An 18,002-nucleotide genomic window follows, 5' to 3' on the forward strand; every position below is an offset into this window, starting at 1 on the left:
TGGGTTGAGACAGGGGCGGATTTAGGACTGAAGAAGATCCGGGGCTTAACACACATGCGCACACACACGCGCGCACACACGCACGCGCGCACGCGCACACACGCATGCGCGCACACACGTGACACGCACTAGTCAACATCATCACATATATACTCTATATATTTGTCTTGTACCACATAATGTTTAATCTGAAGCTACATATTAAGCATATTCAGGACAGAGTATTGTTCCTGTTAGTGTTTAGTGTGAGATGATAGTAAATATTCCCTTTCTTTCTCCAACAACTTTACCTGATAGTAAGCTAACTTTAGGCAAACCAGCAGCACAACAAATATTTTCTAATAAGACTCACAAACCTGAGTCAACACCAGTCTCATCAGAGCTGGGGTTCTGTCGCCGTACTTTTGGTCTAAAAAACGTCCTTATGTCCATCTTCACTCATGCGTTTCAGGCAGAGACTGTAGAAGAAGCCGGCTGCTGAAGGGTTTCTTCTTCAGTGGTGGAGGCTCCAGCAGCCTGTATACCGACTGAGTGGCCTAGTGGTAGAGTGTCCGCCCTGAGATCGGGAGATCAGGGGTTCAACTCCTGGTCGAGTCATACCAACGACTTTGAGAAAAATGGGACCCAATGCCTCCCTGCTTGACACTCAGCATTGGGGGGTTAAACCACCAAAAAGTTCCCGAGCTATTTTGACCCAGGGTATGGGTCAAATGCGGAGAATAAATTTCACCACACACCTGTGTGTGTGTGACGACTAAATGGGACTTTACAAACTACTGCCAGCTGCGCTCTCTCTGTTGGACTTTGGTACTGCATGTTACTTCCGCGATTTAGATCCGGGGCTTATCATGAAAGATCCGGGGCTTCAGCCCAAGTAGCCGGTCCTAACGCCGCCCCTGGGTTGAGATCTAGTGACTGTGGGGGCCACTGTAGTACAGTGAACTCAATGTCACGTTCAAGAAACCTATTTGAAATTATTGGAGCTTTATGACATGGTGCATTATCTTGCTTGAAGTAGCCATCAGAGGATGGGTACATGGTAGTCATGAAGGGTAGGACATGGTCAGAAATAATGCTCAGGTAATCTGTGGCATTTAAATAATGCCCAATTGGCACTAAGGGGCCTAAAGTGTGCCAAGAAACCTCCCCCAACCATTACCCCCCCCCCCCAGTCTGGATTTCAGGAGATCGCCTTGACCAAGACCACACCTCTAAATGCATTGAAGCAACTGCCATGTGATTAGTTGATTAGATAATTGCATTAAGGAGTGTAATGAATCAAAAGGGTCAAGTTGAACAGGTGTTCCTAATAACCCTTTAGGTGAGTGTATATAATATTTTGTATAGCGCCACTCAAGATAAAAATCACTAGGTGTTTCACATGAGCAAAACATTTTAAATATAAAAAAGATTTCAAAAAATGATTTGAAAATATGTTTAAAATGAGAAAAATACTTATGAATAAAAATGTAAGTCAGGGGAGAGAGAAAATGAATGGGAATGAGGGAAATTGTTGGATCCCGGGACAGGCAGAATAAGAGCAGAATAAGAAATGGGTGTTGGGGAAGGTCACTCAAAAGCCTGTTTGAACAAATGAGTCTTCAGCTGCTTTTTGAAGGAGACCACTGGCTCAGGAGGAGAGAGTTTCAGAGTCTGGGGGTCACAGCAGCAAACATAGGCGGAGATCTCAGGGGGGACGGGGGGGACGCGTCCCCCCCTCACATGAAGTTGTCCCCCCCACAAAAGTTATTGTAAACACATAAATGCTATCAGTAAACCTGTATTGTCTTCTAAAACCACAACGTAAAAGTTAGTCTGCAAATACAAAACAATGTGTTTTTAATTGTTGAGAAATTATAGTCCACCCCCCCCCCCCCCAATTTCTCAACTTGGTACGGTCGGTCAACACGCGCTGTTTCCAACGGGCGGGGCTGCCGGCTTTGCCTCGCTCACAGCTTCACAGCAGCCCGCGGCAGGCTCACAGGAAGCGGGAATGAAAAAGCCAGCGGTTTCCAGCAGTAAGTCAATAATCACACACTTGTTCTACAAACTTAAATATGAATGTCAAATGTGGTCATAAATGTCAAACATAGACACCGATTATTTTTAGATTTTGATCACCGGTCAGAGATCCCTTTATGACAGACCACCACCACCACAGTAAAAAAAAAGTTGTCACTTCATGTTCTCTGGTCATTCCAGAATTTCCAGGATTATTCCGCTATTATTATTCCATTCACTAAGGTGGTCAAAAGTTCCTTTTTCCGGACACGTACGCTTTCACGGTCTTCCCTGGAATCTGCGGAGCATTTATAGATCGATGAAAATGTCCGTGTTTCATCCTATTTAGCAGATGAATATGGTAGAATCAAAACTAACTAGTCCGGTGTATGGAAAACCACAGCGTTTAACCACTCTTATCACGTCTTCCCTAGGCTCTGCAGTTGTTTACAATATGTCAAAGTGCAGGTGCACCGTGCAGCTTAGGGATGAACTGGTTGCTGCAAATGTGTGGTGGAGGCACGTTGCTCAAAGCTCTCACCAAAGATCCCGTTGGCCACACAGACCCAAAAACACTATGAAAACTGAGAAAAGTGAGAGATCGATTAAACTGAAAGATAAAGTATAGAGTATGTTTAGTGTATTTGTAAAGTAAAAGTTTTTAATTTTTATTATTAAAATGAAACAAATATTTCAAGAATATATTTTTAGATTTTGTGTATCTTTTTGTTCAGTAGGACTTAGATAAAGTTATTAAATATAACAGAGTTATTCTCTAATAGCCTACAAACATTTCTATGATTTATTAAAGAGATTTCAGTCATTTTGATACTTGACTTGTGAAAGCTGATTTGAAGTTTGTTATTTTTTCTAGACATATTTAGAAGGAAAATTTCAAATATATTAAAATCAATATGGAACTATTTGGATTTTAGTAGCTTTCATGTTATGTGATTTAATAAAATTTTAATTTGACATTTATGTTCTCTCTCTCCATTATTAAGACAAACAGCTAAATGTGCACCAGGAATTTTCGTGATCAAAGACTCCACTGTTGGGTGGAAGAATATTCTCTTCACTGACTAAACCTATCAAATACTGAAGTTTCAGTTTGTGTTCCAGTGACTTATTTCTCATTGTGTTCATATTTACACAGAAAGAAAGGTTAGATAACTGTTTAAAGAAATAGAAAGCTTCAGAACATTTTACACTCGCCTGCCACATGGTCAGCGATCAGCCAGACCCCCTATAAGAGGTTCTGTTGCTCCAGCAGGATTGGAGTCAGCTTCAAACTTAAATAACTAAAAGAGGAAGTGCTGTGGTCATAACTGATGTCAACTAAATCTAACTAGCATATTATCATTAGCATCCAAGCAATCAGTATGTTAAGTTAGTCAAAGTTCAAGAATAAGTTAAAATGCCACCACTAGTTAGCATGCAAATGCTTACTAGCATGGTAATGGTGGCTAGCATGTTATTAATAGCTAGGAAGTAAGCAGTATGAAAAGGTAAGCAAATCAGTAATGAACTAAAATGATAGCATGATGATGCTAGCTAAATCTGAGCATATTTAGTATCCAACAAACGAAAAAAACTACCATACTATGAGTGTTTGTGTTTTGTGAAAGCTGATGATTTGGCTCACAACTGATAGAATTACATTTTGGCTGTATAAATGAAAACGTTAGGGTAACCCTGGTTAAAGGGGTTGTTTTATTAAATCTTTGTTGTTAACAAGGGCTGTTCATTTTTAAATAACTGTTAATATACTTGTAAGTAGGCCTAATCTATGTTGCATTTTTACTTGCTGACACAACAATATAATAAAAATTTTCACATTTTGAAGTAGTTTTATGTTAGCCTTGAAAGTGTTTCCGTAATAATATTGGAACTTCTTCGTGCTTACAATTTTGTAAATCTACTTTGACTGTAGTGGAAATTAAGATGTTTTGTTGAATGTGGTCATAAAGGCATCAATTCATAACATTATTTAATATGCTGAAGGCAAACTGTGCAAAACAAGTTGCAAAGATGCAGGAGAGAGCATTGTTTTTCATGTCCCCCCAAAAATTACTCTGAAATTTTACTGTTTATTGTCCCCCCCAAAACTGAAATGGGATTTCCGCCCCTGGCAGCAAATGATCTGTTACCTTTAGTCTGGTGCTGCACAACCAGTAGGTTTTCGTCATTGGACCTCAGGGACCTGCTGGGGGTGTAGGGACTGAGAAGATCACCAATGTATGATGGTGCTTGTCCATGTAAGGCCCTATAGACCAGAACCAGGATCTTGAAATGAGCCCTGAAGTTGACTGGCAGCCAGTGACGCTGGACGAGAAGCAGGGTGATGCGGGTGTGTTTGGAGGACTTGGTCAGAAGCCAAGCACAGGCATTCTGAACCACCTTAGTGGGAACATTTCACTCGTGGCCTGAACGCACTCTGTCATCTGCTTAAAGTAAACCTGAAAAGGTCCAACCTGGACTCACGTGAGACCAGATGTACAGGTCACCTTCTTATACATAATCAAATGTCTCTATAGGAGCTTTCTGAGCTGAAGAGGATATGAGATTCTGGATGTTGGATATTTTAACCAAAATAAACCACACCAGAGGAGATTGGTAGATTCGATATGCTGCAGCGGAGAGCAAGTGACCGAGAGTCTGAAAAGAAACTCGCCCAACCTTCTCTGGCCTCTCTCCCCACCACAGCGCTTTTATTTAGAGACAGGAAAAAATGAACAAAGAACTATTCATCACTGCCTACACTAGCCAATAACAGCGTAGCTTCTAGGCTAAGGCGGGACATTCCAAAAAGGAAGTCTCCTTTTAGAACTGCTGAGTCACTCAGGGACTAGGAAAGTTCCTGTTATTGGGCGGATTAAGACGCAGTGTATCACAGCGGAACAGAACACTTAGACTTACATTTAGGGCATAAACACTTAAAAAGAACATTTAAGATAAGTGAATTATAATAAACCCTAACACTGGACTTTTCCTCATACAGGCTCATGGATGCGTTGCAGCACACATTAGAAACAGGATATAGGGATGGGTACCTTTGACATTTGAATCGATCCGGTACTAATTCCCGGTACCTACGAATGGATACCGGTACTTAACGGTACCAATTTTAGATACTTTTGAGTGTTTAATATTTTAATTCTCTTTTATAATTAGATATATATTTTTCTCAATTTATAACCATATTTGATAAATATCACGATAAATAACATACAACTGTTTGTATTTTAACATCGTCCTTGTAGTTTTATAAGCTGATAATTAAACTGAAGCAAACATCTTTACTGTGAACTAAATTTACTGTGTATCTTCATTCCTTTTACCGTCCTTTTTCAATTGATTTTTCCTACTGGAAAGTTAGAATTTCCGGGGAGAAAGCTGTCAGGTACTGGGTTTGTGGGTTTACATTTCCTCTTCACAGGTTGTTGGAGGGCTAGGGAGACTCATAAGGAGACTCCATCCAGCTAATTACCTCGGCTGCAGAGTCACCCTACTCACCTGCAGCCCATCATGTAATTAGACGGGAGGAATAAAGGAGCCAGTGAACCAGCCACTCAGCGCCAGATTGTTTGCCTTAGTGGTAACGTCCAGCCACCTGAATCTGTTCCTGTTATCTGATCTTATTCTAGTCTGTTCCCTGAAACCTCTGTCTGTCATCACAGGGTTCCTAGAACCCGTTCTGGATTATACCTTTGTGTGGAAGTCTCATACCAGCCTCTGCAGCTCCCGGATCTCCTGAACCACGGATGAATCCTCCCTGGCTCTGTTCTCCTCCCGTGCGTCTCTTGTTCACCCTCCAACAACCCGCCTCACTGCTCCGAACCTCCACATCTACCCACAGCCCCAGTACCGGCTCACCTCTCCCACGCTCCGCTACAACCAAATCTCATGATCCAATCTCTAGCTCCGGAACCAGCCCATCCCTGCCAGCCTCCGCTCACCTCTAATAAACTATTTTTTACTACATCTCCTGGTCTTTTGAGAGTCATCTTGTATGTGGGTCAAATATCTAAATAGAGAAAAAACCATGACAGAACAATCTGGCCAAACCGACCCCGCAGAGACTCTTAGGAGATCAGTAGCTGATCAAAACAATCTTTTACAAATGCATGATTAATTTCTTCAGAACCTTAGGGACCAACAAGCTGTCACGAACCAACGTCTGGATCAGCTCACAATTCTCTTGTCCGATGTAGCCAGCAAGTTCAGTCCTCCTCAGCCACAAGGTGGCGCTGCAGCCTTTCCAGACCATCCTACACCCACCTCTACAGTAGCTTCTCATCATTTTCCAGCCCCAGTTCCCGAACGTTATGCAGGAGAGGTGGGTGGCTGTGCAAGCTTCTTATTTCAATGCACACTTGTGTTTAAGTCTTCACCATATTCCTTTCCGGATGATGACTCCAAAATCTCTTTTATCATTGGATTATTGAAAGGAAAAGCCTTAAGATGGGCCGAGGCCCGATTCCGTAATGCCCGTGGATGTAATTGCACTTTTAATACATTTGTGGAGGAGTTAAATCAAACCTTTGACCTAGAAGCTGACCGCTCCACATACTCCAGTGCATTACGGAGGGCAAAACAGGGCAATAAATCAGTGGCCGAATTCTCAATAGAATTCCGCACCCTTGCCGCTTCTTCTACTTGGAACGAAGAGTCACTAATGAGTGAGTTTTTTCATGCACTGAATGAGCCGGTGAGAGACGAGCTAAAATTGCTAGACGAACCTGATAACCTGAATGACTTAATCACACTCGCTGTCAGGCTTGACAACCACCTGAGGGATAAAGTAAGAGACAAAATCCAGAAAACTACACTTCGACCAAGCACCTACTCTACAACCTCTGGATCCAGCCTCAACACATCTCCTCTTCCTCGCTCTCATTCTGTTGAAACTTAACCCATGCAGCTGGGTCGTACCCACTTGACACAGGAGGAACAACAGCGACAAATCCAAGCCAACCAGTGTCTCTACTGTGGCTCCTCCGGCCATTTCATCTCTTCATGTTCCATTCGCCCAAAAGAGAGGGTCCGACAGTAGACACGGGGACACTGTCAGACCATCTCTACCTACAGAATCAACCCCGACTCCTCCTTCCTGCCACCCTACTCAGCTCTGACGACTCCTTCACTCTGACTGCACTCATAGACTCCGGTTGTGAACAGAACCTCATAGATACCAACTTTGCCTCTCAATGTAAGTTCAAAACTGTTCCATTATCTTCTCCTATCCGTGTTTCTGCCTTGGACGGCAACCCGCTCCCCCTAATCACACACAAAACAGAACCTGTAAAACTTATTATATCTGGTAATCATGTGGAAACCCTGTCCTTCTTGCTTTTCCCTATTAAACAGTCTCCTATTGTTCTAGGATTCAACTGGCTGCAGAGACACAACCCCTCGCTAAATATGCACAATCTCCGTGTCGATTCTTGGTCCTCATTCTGCCACTCCTCCTGTCTCCAATCAGCCTTGCTCCCAAACTCTGCTCCCATCAGCCGGACAGAAGTTGAGACCTCTGACCTATCTCATGTTCCAGATATCTATCACGATCTGAACCAGGTATTTAATAAGCACAAAGCTTCCTGTTTACCCCCTCACAGACCATATGACTGTGCCATAGACCTTCTGCCTGGAGCTCCCCTGCCCTCCAACCGACTATATAACATCTCCCGACCGGAAAGAGAAGCCATGGAGACCTATATCAACGAATCCCTGTCTGCAGGTCTGATTCGTCCATCCTCTTCTCCCCTTGGTGCTGGATTTTTCTTTGTATCCAAAAAGGATTGTTCCCTGAGGCCCTGCATTGATTATCGTGGACTGAACCAGATCTCGGTGAGAAACAAATATCCCCTTCCTCTCATTTCCTCCACCTTTGATCTTATGCAGAATGCTACTATATTTACCAAACTGGATCTTCGGAATGCTTATCATCTTGTCCGCATCCGTCAGGGTGACGAATGGAAAACTGCGTTTCAGACACCTCTTGGTCACTATGAATACCTAGTTATGCCCTTCGGACTCACTAACGCCCCCGCCGTATTCCAAGCCATGATAAACGATGTTCTCTGTGATTTCATTAACTGGTTTGTTTTTGTCTATCTAGACGATATCCTAATCTTCTTTGATACCCTAGCTGAACACCATAAACACGTCCGCATGGTTCTCCAGCGTCTCCTCGAAAACCGCCTCTATGTTAAGGCTGAAAAAAGTGAGTTTCATCGGTCATCCATAACATTCCTAGGATACATCTTTGAGGGTGGACAGGTGCGCACAGACCCAGACAAGATTAAAGCTGTCCTAAACTGGCCCACCCCGGAAAACCGAAAACAGCTCCAACGCTTCCTAGGGTTTGCTAAATTTTACCGCCGCTTCATAAAGAATTACAGCCAAACTGCATCTCCATTAACTGCCCTTACCTCCACCAAGAGCAAGTTTGAATGGACCCTTGAGGCCAACCACGCCTTCACAGCTCTCAAAAATCTGTTTGCCTTTGCCCCCATCTTGATTCAACCTGATTCTCAAAAGCAATTCATCCTGGAAGTCGACGCATCTGATACAGGAGCAAGTGCCGTGTTATCTCAAAGGTCAGTGCATGATGGAAAGTTGCATCCCTGTGCCTTCTATTCTCGCAGGTTGAGCCCAGCTGAAAGGAACTATGACGTTGGAGACCGAGAACTACTTGCCATTAAAATTGCTTTGGAGGAATGGCGTCATTGGTTGGAGGGCTCCACACACCCGGTATTGGTATGGACAGATCATAAAAACCTGTCATATCTGCAATCAGCCAAACGTCTCAATTCCCGCCAGTCACGATGGTCCCTGTTTTTCTCCCGGTTGAACATAATCATTTCATTCCGTCCAGGCTCCAAAAATACCAAACCTGATGCACTCTCCCGCCAGTTCTCTGCAGAAGAAGGCTCAGAACCTCCTGCCCCCATCCTCCCTCTCAGTTGTTCTGTGGGTGCCGTAACCTGGGACATTGAGAATATTGTCTCCCAGGCTCAGAAGAATGAGCCAGACCCAGGCACCGGACCAACCAACCGGACATATGTTCTTTCTACTGTTCGTTCCAAGCTCATTCACTGGTTTCACACAGCGAAGTTCTCTTGTCACCCAGGCACAAGCCACACCATAGCTCTGATCTCTCGAAGGTTCTGGTGGCCGTCCCTTCACAAAGATGTAAGGGACTATGTCCTCACCTGCCCTGCCTGTGCCTGTAATAAGACTGATAACAAACCTCCTTCTGGCCTCTTACAACCCCTACCCATTCCCAAAAGACCATGGTCACATATTGCCTTGGATTTCGTCACCGGTCTCCCACCTTCGAAGGGTATGACTACCATTCTGACTGTCATTGATAGATTTTCTAAAGCCTGTCATCTCATTCCCCTCAGAAAACTTCCTACTGCCTTCCAGACTGCACAACTTCTAATCAAGCACGTCTTTCGTCTAAATGGAATCCCTCAAGACGTTCTTTCAGATCGTGGCCCTCAATTTATCTCCCAGGTATGGAAGCAGTTTTGTTCAGCCCTTGGTTACCAGATCAGTCTCTCTTCAGGATATCACCCTCAAACCAATGGTCAGACTGAACGTATGAATCAGGAACTTGAAGCCTCGCTCCGTTGTGTGACCTCATCCAACCCTTCTGACTGGAGCCTGTTCCTGCCCTGGGTGGAGTATGCCCACAATTCCCATGTCTCCTCTGCCACTGGTCTCTCTCCTTTTGAGGTGTCCCTAGGTTATCAACCCCCTCTCTTTCCAGCTGATGAGAAGGACATCTCTGTCACCTCTGTCCACCATCATGTCCGCCGCTGCCGTTGTGTATGGTCCATTGCCACTTCTGCCCTCAACCGCACCCTGGAACAGAATCGCAAATATGCTGACCGTCGGCGGGCGCCTGCTCCAGTCTACTTCCCCGGGCAGAAGGTTTGGCTTTCTTCTCTGCATGTTCCCCTGAAGTCTGTGTCTCGCAAGCTCTCCCCCAGGTTCCTGGGTCCCTACGAGGTTCTGGAGGTCCTCAGTCCTGTCTCGGTCCGTCTCCGCCTTCCCCCTGGTCTCCGGGTCCATCCCACCTTCCATGTCTCTCAGATCAAGCCTGTTCTCTCCAGCCCGCTTTGCCCTCCGGCCGCTCCCCCTCCTCCCACCCTGCTTGTGGATGGCCATCCTGCCTGGTTGGTTCGCCGGATTGTGGACTCCCGCCGTCGTGGTTAGGGCCTGCAATACCTCGTCGATTGGGAGGGCTACGGCCCTGAGGCCCGCTCTTGGGTGCCTCGGTCCTTCATATTGCACCCGGGCCTCATCTCAGATTTTGAGGCCTCTTTGCCTGCTCGTGGCTCTGGGCCGTCTGGTGGCGTCCGTTGAGAGGGGGGTGATGTCAGGTACTGGGTTTGTGGGTTCACATTTCCTCTTCACAGGTTGTTGGAGGGCTAGGGAGACTCATAAGGAGACTCCATCCAGCTAATTACCTCGGCTGCAGAGTCACCCTGCTCACCTGCAGCCCATCATGTAATTAGACGGGAGGAATAAAGGAGCCAGTGAACCAGCCACTCAGCGCCAGATTGTTTGCCTTAGTGGTAACGTCCAGCCACCTGAATCTGTTCCTGTTATCTGATCTTATTCTAGTCTGTTCCCTGAAACCTCTGTCTGTCATCACAGGATTCCTAGAACCCGTTCTGGATTATACCTTTGTGTGGAAGTCTCATACCAGCCTCTGCAGCTCCCGGATCTCCTGAACCACGGATGAATCCTCCCTGGCTCTGTTCTCCTCCCGTGCGTCTCTTGTTCACCCTCCAACAACCCGCCTCACTGCTCCGAACCTCCACATCTACCCACAGCCCCGGTACCGGCTCACCTCTCCCACGCTCCGCTACAACCAAATCTCATGATTCAATCTCTAGCTCCGGAACCAGCCCATCCCTGCCAGCCTCCGCTCACCTCTAATAAACAATTTTTTACTACATCTCCTGGTCTTTTGAGAGTCATCTTTTATGTGGGTCAAATATCTAAATAGAGAAAAAACATGACAAAAGCGAACACACCATTAGATGATAACAATGGTGGCATAGGAAGCTAACATATCAAGCTACGTTATCTTAAACAGTTTATTTAACTGCCGGAGCAGATTTAAACGATGATGCCTCACACTTAAATCGTTGCCACTGGTTTCATCTTCACCCAGTCACCCGTCGCATTTAGTAAAGTGAAGCCAAACTTTAGAACGCGTTCATGTTCTTCTAGTCGGAATTTCGGAGTTCTGAGGAGAAAGCGAACGCACCATTAGTAAAACGGAAGCTAACAAATCAACCTAACATTATCTTACATTTTATTTACCTACCGGAGAAGATTATGATGAGGATGTCTCACTTAGATCGTTGTCGCTGGTTTCATCATCACCCAGCTACCCATCACATTTAGTGAAGTGGACCCAAGCGTTAGCGTGCGTTCTTTCTACCATGCTGCTCTGTTTACAACTCGCTTGCAGCGACCGATGACATAACGATCTTGCGCATGCGCAGCTGTCTAGGCAAGTTCTCGTTGTGAAGGACGGGTACCAAAACGAGGCACCGTTTCAAATGAAGTGAATTGGTGCTCGGTCGGTACTGTGGAATTCGGTCGGTACCTTAAAAAGTACCGAATTCGGTACCCATCCCTAAACAGGAACAAGCGCTACTCGGCCAAAGTTTCATAACCAGGGAACATTTTCCAAGTCACAAGTTTCTGAGAGACAGGGTTTGGAAAACACTCGCTTCAGTGAGAGGAATCTTCCTGCATGCGCTGACAGCCAGCTGTGCTGAGCTTAATTGATTTAACTACCTCCGCGGTGTGTGTAACGATTATAGTGTCAGCGCATCTGCATGCGTCAGCATTCAAAAACGACCAAGCCTTGAGGTTTCTCCGTCCTGCATGTTTTCCAGCTATGCATGAAGTTGCAGCTTCTAATTGGCTGAACACACCTGATCCAGGCAATCAGCAGCAGGAATAACAAAGATAGTTGGAAAACAAGCAGGACTGCGGCTCTCGAGGACCAGGGTTGTCTACCCCTGATCTAGGATAAAGAACATCAAGTGGTGCAAGACTTGTAACTAGGATGTACAAACAAGAATCATTTTTTGTTTTTGAGTAGTTACTTCTGTTTTATATGGATTCTCGTGTCTGTTTTTAGATTGTTGTTGGCGAACTTTTTGTCCACAGACCTCACAGGCAAAGGGTTTTTGACCTGTGTGGACACTGATTAAACCGTTTAAAGTTGTCTTATGAGTAAATCTTTGACCACAGAGCTCACAGGAAAAGGGGTTTTTGTCCTGTGTGGACTCTCGTGTGATTGTTTAAAGTTTCCTTACGGCTAAATCTTTGTCCACTGAGCTCACATGCAAAAGGTTTCTGTCCTGTGTGGACTCTCATGTGTCTGTTTAAAGTACCCTTTTGGCAAAATCTTTGTTCACAGAGCTCACATGCAAAAGGTTTCTGTCCTGTGTGGACTCTAATGTGATTGTTTAAAGTTTCCTTACGACTAAATCTTTGGCCACAGCGCTCACAGACATAAGGCTTCTGCCCTGTGTGGACTCTCATGTGAATGTTCAAATACGTCTTTTGACTATATCTTTGTCCACAGAGCTCACAGGAAAAAGGTTTTTGTCCTGTGTGGACTCTCATATGTCTGTTTAAATTTGATTTTACATTAAAACATTTTCCACAGTCATCACAACTAAATGATTTAAGTTCTTTCTGGACTTTTCTGCATGAGTCTACATGTTGCTTCACCTTAACATGTTTCTTATTGACCAAACAGCCTGATGACCTTATTGCTGAATGATTTGTCACTCTCCCATGTTTCTGGAGAGACCACTTGTGGAGAAATTGTTCACCACACTCAGGGCAGCTAAAGGGTCCGTTGGCAGTCTTAGAATCTTACTCAGAAGACCCGCTCTCATTCCAGTCATTGTCTCCATGTTCAGTTTCAGGCCCAGAGTGTGAAAGCTCTGAGTCTAGATGCACATCATCATCTTCACTAACTTCAGTCACTGAAGAACCAGATGCCTCTTCATGAGGGTTCAGATTTGGGTGCCTGCTAGTTTCTGCTCTCATCTGGTCAGCTGAGCTACTGGTTGAAACTTCTCCGTCTTGTATTTGCTGATGATGAAGCTGTGAGAAAAGGGGTTTCTCTTCATCATCCTCACTCTTTATAGTCACAACAGTGAATGGAAACCTGGCCGCATCAGTCTCCTCCTTCAGATAGAGATGTTCTCCTTCCAGACTGGTCCAGAGTTCCTCCTGTTCCTCCTTTATGTGGAGGTGTTCTGGGTCCTGCTGGTCCTCACCTGCACTCTGTTCTTCAGGAGCTTCTTCTTTAACCAGCACCACTTGTTGAACATCTGTAGGAAACAGAAACACATGATGTGAATTACCAGCTGACTAATCCTTTTCAAACTTTACAGTTCTATTATTGCTTTAAGTTGTTGAGATCAAAACTGAAACTGAAAATAACTTTTGAGTAGAATGGATTTTTATTGTGAGTTAAACTCCCAAAGTTAAAAGTAAATAGGTTAAAGCCTATAGTTCATACTTCTAATTCTGCGTTGGTACGGAGACATGCAACACCATTATGAGCCAGCTCAACAGCTCCCCGACAGGCTGATTGGCTTGGTTAAGCTTGGTTTATGCTTGACGCATTACTTTCCGCTTGGTGATGCGGCTCGCAGATGGAACGTGCTTCACATCTTGCAGCGTTTATGGTTCATGGGGCTTGTCTCTGCGGTGAGCCAATATTCTCCCAAACTGTAGGGGGCAGCATGGAGCTCTACGGCATGCATCCAACACTACACCATAGTAGAAGTAAAAATTACTGTTGTTTACAACATGGCATTCCAGCATTTTTTAACAGCGTCCTCGTCTTTTCCGACAGTGCGAGCTATTTCTCTCCAAGAATTATTAACAACATGTTGATCACGGTGATCTCTGAGAGCTGAATCATACAAATGTCTGTATTTACAAACCTCTGCCATACTAGTTCTTGCCGTCCGCCATGTTTTTCCGCGTCTGACCGTCCGCGTGGTTAGAACATTTCCTAGGTGCGGAAAGTTTGGGCTGTGCGGAGGCGCGTGGTTGTTAAAATGACGGAAATTTGCCGCGCGGAGCCGTGCGAACCTCGCGGACGCGTCAAGCATAAACCAAGTTTTAGAATTCTCAGGGGGTGGGATTATTTGAACAGGAGAGTTCCCAGACTCTTTCTCTGTGCAGAATTAAACAAGAGGAGTCTGGCAGGCCAGGCTACCGACAGACTTCCAGAGGGTGACAGAGACATGCCAAAAATTTTAAATATCCATCAAAATTGATGGAGACTGTAAGCTTGTGTTTGGTCAGGACGCCACTTCATGTAAATTTGTTAACAGCATCACCGTTGCCCCGTCAAAAAGTAAAAGGAACAGATTGAAGAATGCATTTAGGAAAAAGTCAGAAAATATAATTACTGATTCACCTGTGACTGCAGGAGTACAAAGCTAGTGTTTTATTTGTGGACGGAAAAGACGAGAAACGTGAGTTTTGAGGTGCTGATTGCAAGAAGAGGTGGAGAATGACGGACAAATTTGTGTTAAAAAGTCTCTGAAATGCATTACAAATACAAAACAGCGTAAACACATTAGTAAATGCACTCATCTTGGACCAGATATGTTTGTGTTTTTTTATCTGGCAGACGCTTTTATCCAAAGCGATGTACAAGTTTTAAACTATAGGGCATGTTGTGATCTGTGGGGGAAACCGGAGTACCCGGAGGAGAACATGCAACTCCACTCAGAAAGGCTGCAGCCAGGTTTCGAACCTGCAACCTTTTTGCTGCAAGGCAAACCACACATTTGAGACATTAGAGGACAAAAAAGTCTGCTTGTAAAAATGGCTACAATTGTGTAATTGTTATAAGTTTTTGCTTTATTTCATAGATCCGGTAAAGTGGACATATCTTGCTTACAAATTCTTCCTTTTTGCATCTAAATCATTCAGTTGTGGTTCATATACAGTGGAGGAACTCAACGTCTGTTTTTAATTATTCAGTGCTATGTCTAACACATAGAGTCATTAAATGTGTTTTTAGGTGTACATGAGGTAATTGCTCTACAATGCCCACTGAAAATCAATGCTGTAGAGAAATTCCTGAGGTCAGTGTGTTGCAATAAAACTGATTAAACTTCGCTGCACTCCAAATAAAATATCATTTATTAGGTTAAAGCTGTATGGATGAAGTATCGAGCCAACTGAAATGCACGGTGGATCATCCCAGGTTGGAGCCTGCCTGCTTCAGTGTATATTCACTCCAGAACGCAATAAATATTTACAAGGCCAGTCTGGACCCTTACATCTAAGAAGAAATGTACTGTAAGATTTTTATTATTATTTATTGACATACTAATACAAAAAAGTAATAAACTTACAGCAAACTAGTACACGAAATAGTAATAAATTGAAAAACTAAACTATCTCAATGTTAAATGACATGTATTAATATCTCTGGTTTTTGTTTCAGTCACAGATACTGTTCATAAAGATGATTTGTGTCCTGGTGCTGGCGATGCCTGGGCCACAAAGTTTGTGTCGCGTCTTCTGGGAGCATCGGGATATGGCAGGAGTTTCCTCGTGATGAGGGGCAGAATGTGGGCTTCAAACTGGTGCTGGACTGAAGCGGGAGACATAGAGAGAGACAACCGTTGTCCTGTCTGGCCTGGTGTACTCAGAGGAGAGGGTTGGTGGGAGCTTCATCTTTGCCACCTCATCTACAAGTAGATCAGGGAAAACCTGTTACAAGACCAGCTACATGATGTCATCCACGTATTCTGCAATGACAGACAATACCAGTGCTGATGTATTTATTATTATTTACACTACTGTTTATAAATACATGTTTTGTTGTTTTAGTTTATTATTTATAAGTTCACTTTGCTGCTGTTATTAGTTTAATAAAATACTCCCACTACAATCATTCAAATAACTGGACTCAAATTAGCATATTTGAGAGCAACACCATTGGAGTTTCTAAATGCTGTAGCTGTTCCTGAACATGTTACCATACCATACAGCATGAGAGCCGACCAAAGCACCTTACATAATGTACAGAAAGTACTAAAACATACTGTTGAGTTAAAACTGAACAACTGGCAAATAATGGCAAATTTGCCTCCAGAGTGAACAAACTCAGCTGCTCCTTTCGAATTCACCACCGTAGACTTGTTCGGCCCATATGAAGTAAAGGATGAAGTCAAGAAAAGAACCAAACTTTAGGTATGGGGAATTGTCTTCTGCTGCATGGCTTCCCGTGCCATACACACAGAGGTGGTAAGTGACCAGTCATCAGAGGGTTTCCTGTTGGTCTACCAAAGGTTCACTTCACTGAGAGGGCACCCCAGGAAACTCTGGTCAGACCCCGGCACCAACTTTGTAGGAGCCAAACCTGGTCTGGAAACGCTGTATAAATTCCATGACCAACTAAACAAGTCTGAAGTTGAAGACCTAGCTGCCAAGCATGGAACAGAATGGGTTTGGAAGATCCACTCTGCAGATTCTCCCCATAGAAATGGTGCAGCAGAGGCAGCTGTCAGAATCGTGAAGCGGGCCCTAAGCAATCTTGGAGGAGATGGTGTCTTCACCTGGGGTGAATTTCAAGCCTTTCTCTTTGTGGCAGCCAATGCCAACCTTGTTAACGAACGACCTATTGATGACAGAACTCAAAGCAGGGAAGACTGTGTGGAGTACATCACCCCAAATTCAATGCTTCTAGGGCGTGCAAGCCCAAAGGGAGACCCTGGAGACTTCCAGTTCGATGGCTATCCATATAAAAGGTTTAAAAGTATTCTAACAGAGGTCAGCAAATCCTGGAAAAAGTGGAGCCAGTTGGCTGGACCAAGCCTATTTGTACGGAACAAATGGCACACTAAAGAGCGGAATGTTGCTGTGGGAAATGTGGTCTGGGTAGCTGGCCAAAACGCCCTGAAAGGACAGTACAGGCTAGCCCGAGTTGACAGCCTCAACACTGACAACAAAGGCATTGTCAGAGATGTGCTTGTGAGGACCTTCCCCAGTTATCCTGTTTCTATCAGAAAGATAGCTGGAAAGGAGCCGGCTTCAGAATCCGATAAACATAACAACAAAATTCCAGCCACAATCCTTCAGAGATGTCAGACACTGTCATTTTAGTTCCCATTGAAGAACAGAAAGAGCAAAGTACTGATGTGACCTCATTGGGTTTGAGAAACCATGAGCTCAAGTGGGAGGTGTTGTGTTAAAACTGAACTATTGGAGGTGATAGGGCTCAATCGCCACTGAGAACTACATCCCCCAGAAAGCACCAGCAAAATGGCCACCAATTGATGTTGAAAAACACCTGGGCAAAGATGGTGGGGGTTCTGTTCTCAGTCAAACAAGGAACAACAAGCAAGCAAGCTCTACTCATGAGTTGACTCTAAAGACACCAATGGTTGATGAATATTACTTTATTAATGATAAGTTGTTTAAGGTTTACCATTAAAGTCACGTTGCTTATGAGTTTGATTAAATACAGGCGTTTTCAAGCATGTAGGCATTTGATTTGTCATAGTCATTGTTACACTTGATGCTTTAATTTCTCTTGTTTTAAATGAATTGATACCTTAATTCGTTGATTGAATTTTTGTGATTCAGTCATGTTTTAATTTATTCATTTACACTTTTAGTGTAGGAAGTTTTAGTTTAGAAAGTTCTTTATTGTATTTTATATAAAATATGTGATGTTTAACACTTGTCTTTGAAGGTTATCAACCTGATGACTTAACTACATTAATCACTAAACTGGAATAATAAAGATAGATGGAAAGTGAAAGTAAGGAGTTGTCCCAAAGTGTCCCTTTGGAGTGTGAACAAGAGTGGAATTTAACACATACTTCATATTATAAGCACAGCTAAGGATAAAACAGCCGCTGAAATGGCGATTCTAAAAAATAAAATCTAATAAAAATATAAAT

The 18,002-nt window shown here is 43.9% G+C and overlaps 1 long non-coding RNA gene across 1 annotated transcript; it reads left to right on the plus strand.

Moving 5' to 3' along the window:
* The first annotated feature begins 1,944 nt into the window (after positions 1-1,944).
* Positions 1,945-16,027, plus strand: LOC139063682 (uncharacterized). Its single transcript, XR_011517046.1, has 3 exons — positions 1,945-2,018; positions 15,235-15,387; positions 15,536-16,027. It is a non-coding gene; the product is annotated as an uncharacterized lncRNA (long non-coding RNA).
* Positions 16,028-18,002: the final 1,975 nt, after the last annotated feature.

The sequence above is a fragment of the Nothobranchius furzeri genome, chromosome 2 (genome assembly GCF_043380555.1).
Source record: "Nothobranchius furzeri strain GRZ-AD chromosome 2, NfurGRZ-RIMD1, whole genome shotgun sequence".
In the NCBI taxonomy this organism is placed as follows: Eukaryota; Metazoa; Chordata; class Actinopteri; order Cyprinodontiformes; family Nothobranchiidae; genus Nothobranchius; species Nothobranchius furzeri.